We start from the raw sequence: 5,921 nt of genomic DNA on the forward strand, positions 1-5,921 counted from the left end.
CACCAGTCTGGTGCATGTGCCCACCCTTGGTTGAACAGTTTTACAGATGACTGTGGTCTAATTAACGTAGCATGAAGTGACATTTGTAATATTCTTGAGATTTCCAGTAAAATCTGGTTTGATTCAAGATCACCTTCATTAGGGAACCAGTAGGTACTGGTCTGCTGAGTGTTGATTACTTTTATTAACTTCTCTTTATCCATGGATTTGATGGATTTATTCTAACTATTGCATTTGATACATTTATTGGTAAGTTTTAGCCTCATTGTCCTTTAATAGATCTTAAGTTTCTAAATAAATCATGTTTGAAAATCAACCCTTTGTTCTGCACCCATCTCCAAACACTGACGAACAGGGCACCCAACTTTCTCTGGTCCATCCAGTTACTGCTATTTCTTCTCTTACTTACTCAATGTAATTTTCCTGAACACAAATACCATGCGGCACAAATAAACCCACCTACACCGGTAAACCAAAAGGTATGAGACCTCTATTACACAATGCAATCCCTTACAAAGAATCAAGAGTTTGATTTTTCTGGCTACTTCCTTGACCAGCTCTGCAAGCCCACTGAGTTCTGATCTCTGTCTGGCTTCTTAATATTATCAAAAGTGAGGCTAGTATTCTCTCACCATATCTTCTGGATCCTTTCAGTAGGAATCTTCTAAAGTATAGGGAACCCACGTGATTGTCAGGTCTGAAGCAGGACCTGCCACTGCTTGCTCTTCACCTTTTGCTCATGATCTTCCACCCTTCAGCTTCCATCCTAAAAGCAGTGAGGTAGCAGATCCCTGGGAACCCACTGCATGCACCTTCTGTCTCTTGCTCTGTCCTGTCTACAGAACTGTAAGGTTTAATTGTTGTGAGATTTTTTTTTTTAAGGTAATTTGAACTGTACTGCACTGAGATGAGAAAAAACCAGGACTGTTTCAATGAGACACTTGTTAGTAATGACTGCATTTCTGCAACATATTCTTACTAAGCATTTCAAAATGTATTACAAACATTAAAACAGCTTTCCAATGTATCTGTAAGGAAGATATTCCCAAAATAGTTTAAAAACAAGTTTCAGAGGTGCTGAGCTCTTCTAACTCCATTTGAAATAAATGGGAGTTAAAGAAGTACACCACACCTGAAAATTAGGCTGTAATTTGCCTGAAGGCATAAAACTCAGGTATCCCCAATACCTAGTTTGATGATTCAGTCAGGAAATTGTTTTTCTTTGATTTGAAACCACTACTTGAACACCAGTGTAGAAGGCTGGTTTGTGGATCTTCAGATGTCTTCTAAATTCACAATAGCTTCTGTAAAGGTAAAGGTTACAACCATAAGCCCAATGTTTTTGATTAGTTTCATGACCTAGATATGTTTTCTTATGTGATTGAACAAAATGTCAGCTCAGGACTGCAGAAATAGAAGGGGAAGAAATTAGTAGTACTGTAATAGTGTTAAACCATTTTGCTTTTATTCGTCTAAAGAACATGTTCCAAATCGTAGAAGCCTTACGCCCTACATCCTGATTTTTTTTCAGAGGAAAAAAAATCAGTTCCTTTGTAAAGTGTTAAAAAAAGCCTCTCCAAACCATTTCCATTCAGTTGTGTGCAAAAGAGACTTTTGAGTAGTAACCTTACTGGATGAAGACTACTTGGAATTCTGTACAAAATGTATTTGGAAGTTTAAATCTACTAGCTAAATAATAGATGAATGCTGTAGCTAAATGGCACTTTCAACAGAGAGCTTCCACTGGTCCAGCATTTTATCTGCTGTGTAGCTTCTCTTCAAAGGACAGAAAATACTGCTTTTGGGTGCAGTCTGTTAAGCATCCGACACTCACAGTAGGTTTGTTTTGTTTGAATTAAGAACAGAAAATCTAAAAATGTATTTATTCACCGCTAAATCTGCCATTTCACTCATGCAGCATGCCACTGCTTGAACCACTTCTTGTAATAGAAATTCCTTTATCTAGTTCGCAATAGTGCATAACTTTTGATTGCTCAAAAATTGACTGGCACTGGAGAGATGGGCACAAATACTCTTTATATTCCTCTTTCATATGTTACCTAGGGCCTTTTTATTCTAACAGGCCCAAAAAACCCTCAGGGTTTGACATGAATATTGGAAAAAATTGGTCAACAGCTTTATTTGCGCTATGGTAGCAAATGCTTCCCTCTTAAAGGAAGAAAATGATCGCTCCAGGTTCTGGCTTTTAGAAATAGTGTTATCACTGTGATTTTAATCAGTGGAAAAGGATTTTGGGGGTGTACAGGAGAGAGGCAGGGATTGAAAACATATAGAGTCTTATTTGACTTGTGTGCCAGTCAAATAACAAAAGAGATACTTAAAGTAATTGAAAGAACGTAATTACTCAAGAATCCAAAACTTTAAAAAATTGAAATAATTAAATTTGCATATTATTAATTTGTCCCATGTAATTTTTTGATTGCAACCTTTGTCTTATACACGTTTCTTTCACTCTCTTCTCTCACCCTTCTGTTCAGGGGTGAGGAAAACACTGTGCAGTTTAGAAAGCTGTAAGATGATGGCTGTGCATTACTTCTTGGTTAGCCACAGATTTGATTTAAAAGGTGATAGCTCTCCTAATGCCTAGCAGGTATTTATTGTCCCCATACCTGTAATTAAGGCCTCCTCACTTGTACTAATTCAGTGCGACTGCTCTTTACATTGGATATATGAAATTTTGTGGCTTCAAAAGAACAACAAAAAACAATCAACAAACCTAAGTTCTTAAACTGGATCTACCATTGACAGAACAGTAAAATAAAATAATGAATTAGAAAAAAATAGTTGAGGAAGCAGAACAGTTCTAAACCTGGAGTCTGATGTGTGTAACTTACATTACTACTGAGCTCTTTTAAATATCTATATATATAATACATATATAAAATAAATATATATTTTAAAATATATATCTGTGTGTGTATGTATGTATGCATGTATTCACCATTAAGATTTCAGAAGGTATTCAGGCTGAACAGAAAGAGACTATAGTCATTTAAGCAGGGAGGAAGCCAGATGTAAGGACTTCATAGATCCAGATTTGTGAAAAACTGCCAGGGGTTACTTCATTGTATAGCTAGGCAGAGCTTTGTTTGCATCCATTGCAATTTCTGTAGAGTATAAAGGAAGTTGCTCTCACTCCATCAAATTCCTTGGCTGAGGTATTTGCTCATCTTCACTCAGAGGGAGAGTGCCATCTACTGAAGCATCCCCTTTACACAGCTCCCTTGAGCCTCGTCCCACTCATGGATTGACAAAATCTACCCAAGAGGGTTGTAAAACTGTACAAGGTTTTAACAGGAAGAGAAGCTGCTTTAGGTGGGAATCTCTGTGGTAAAGTAACAGCTGCATGTAAGGGACCAGGCCAAAGATGGTAAGTAACACCACTGACTTGTGCAAGCCTATGCTCCAGTTTTATAAAGGGATTAAAAACAATCTCACTCTGGGTTTCTTCATTCTTAGTAAATCTTTGGAAATAAGGTTACATTATCATTTTGTAACACTTAAGAGCAGCATTCCCTGATGGGACAATCCGATTTCACTGCTGACTATTAACCATGGACTTTCTTACTCATTTCCCCTTTTTATGTTAGCGCTCAGAAGATGTGCAAGTACTCAGCAGACTCACTGAATAGTGAGGACATCTGCTAACAGTCAGTGAGAGTTTCACTTGGGCCAGTGATGACACAGTATTATTGTGCTGCTTTGTCTTCATGTATCTTCCCGTTGCCTTGAACTTTGTACTTTATTGGAAATTTTCTGGACTGTTGCTGTATTCAAATAAAGTGGCACTTTGTGTCATGCCCAGAGCTACTATCTCCTATGATAATAAACACATAAATTAAAAAATTTTTGGAGTTTTTTTTTGCTTTGTAGCATAAGATAGAGCCTCTAAAACATCAAAGGTAGGTCACAGGTGCCTAGACATACCTTAGAAGTTTGAACAAACTGTATTAAAAAAAAAAAAAAATCTGGAATTTTACAAAGTAAATTACCACCCAAAGGCAGGGCATCAAGTATGTGAAGAAGTATACCAGCTCGCAGGACAGAGGTGAAGGGAGACCTGTCAAGTTGTGTTTCATATCATTACCCTTAGAAAACCACTGTCTTGATGTGTTTCAAAACACAGGTGCACATCCTGATGTTTTTGCTCACAAGGGGCTGCACTGAAGAATCGTACAGCCCATAGCTCAAATGTCAAATTTTTGATAAAACAAGGAATGAACAAAACTTGAAACAACTTGCGCTATTTGTCATTAGGCAAATGTATCTGAAATAATTAAAATGTATTTTCAAAAAGTACACATTACAGTTTGTTTTGGTTTGCTTTTTCTTCTGGGCCCATAGTATGTTGTCTTAGATACAATGGAGAACTGAAAGAGTGGAAGTGACTACCCTTTCTGTCCCAATAAGATACAGCCTGCACATCTCAGAAAACAGAGGAGGGCTCTCTGTCACTGAAAGGAAATGACATGAGCATCCCACAGGTCTTCAGAACCATTAAGAACACTGTGTGTGGAGGTTGTGTGCAGCCAATCCAACAACAGTTCTGGAAACTTTGCCTTAGCAAACTGTCTTCCTCCCACAAGTCCATTATCAAGCAGCCTCCACATTAACAGTACCTTATTGTTGGTTACAGCAAAAGCTGTAGCACATGCACTACTCTTGAGGTACAAGTTAGTTACCCCTACCCCTACATAAAGGAAAAAGCTTAAAAGGAGAAAGGGAATTGTGTGTCTCTCTAGGCCAGGCTCTTCATCAGTTAACCACAACTGCTCAGAACTAAAACTTCCACTGTGTTTGCTTCAGCACCAGCCACTCATTAGTTGCAGTCTCCATAGAAAGCCATGCTTAAAGAACTTAGTGGCCAAAAGAAATAGATCTAAGCAGTGCATTACTCTCCCTAGGCAGGAAACAGCAAACCAGCATTTGGGGATTACGCGTGCTTCCCATCTTCCATGCCCTTTTCCTCCATCGGTTGGTTTTGGCTGCCTCCCAGTCACCGTCCCCCGAATTTAAAAACTCAGTTAAAATTGTGCGTGTGCATCCTTTCCTGCTCGTTTTTATTTATAGTTTTTTTCCCTTGCCTTAGAAATAATATGCATTAGCCTTTTAAGAAAATAAATCGTCTGTGTAAGATTTGAGTAGTGTAAGTTTTAGGACTTACTCAGCCGACGCACATCTTTGTGCATCAGTCAATGCCGTCCACCCACGGCCCTTTGCTGCACTTTTTTGGTGGTACATAAACCCTGCGGGCAGTTTCGTCGGGCACACTTTAACCAAACGCTGCGCTCTGTTATTGCAACCAAGCGATAGGCACACATCTGCTGCAAAAGCTGCTGCAGTAAAGCACCGCTGCTACGCGATCTCCTTCCTGGTGCAGGGGAGCATCGGGTGCCAATGCCGCTTGACGGTGGTCCGCTGCCCGGGCTCCGCTTTACAGACAAGCCCTTCCCAGCAACTCTTGTGGATGGATGCGCGCCCCGTCCAACAGGTAACCAGGCTGCGGCCGGGGGGCCCCGACCCCTCGGGTCGCTCTTTCGGGAAGGAGAGGGTAAAAGGCGACAACTTTTAGTCGCGGCGGTGAGGGAGGAGGAAGGAGGAGCTGCAGCCGGCGGGGCACGGTGCCCCCGGCCGTGGGACAGAGCGGATGTGTGTGTGTGTGTGTGGGGGGGGGGGGGGGGGGGTAGGGCAGGGCCACACCGCTCTGCCGGGGCACAGGCCCGGGGTCGGCCTGCGATCGGCCACTAGGGCCGCGGCCCGCCATCTTCCTTGCGGACGGCTACCCAAAACCAAGATGGCGCCGGGGCTGTGAGCGGTGCCGGTGTTTCGCCGCCCAGGGCGGAAGTGACGCCCCCGCGGCGGCGGCCGCCGCCCCCCGCTCTCTATGGTGGTTTTTTCTT

At 41.5% G+C, this 5,921-nt stretch overlaps 1 protein-coding gene across 1 annotated transcript in view; it reads left to right on the top strand.

Moving 5' to 3' along the window:
* Positions 1–5,276: 5,276 nt before the first annotated feature.
* The window catches only part of BCLAF1 (BCL2-associated transcription factor 1), a 25,807-nt gene continuing 25,162 nt past the window's right edge, over positions 5,277–5,921 (top strand). The window contains exon 1 of the mRNA XM_010574643.1: positions 5,277–5,512. The gene's annotated coding sequence lies outside the window, so the exon portion shown is untranslated. The remainder of the gene's footprint in view (positions 5,513–5,921) is intronic.

This window comes from Haliaeetus leucocephalus, unplaced genomic scaffold, assembly GCF_000737465.1.
Source record: "Haliaeetus leucocephalus isolate CR32 unplaced genomic scaffold, Haliaeetus_leucocephalus-4.0 Scaffold450, whole genome shotgun sequence".
Lineage (NCBI taxonomy): Eukaryota > Metazoa > Chordata > Aves > Accipitriformes > Accipitridae > Haliaeetus > Haliaeetus leucocephalus.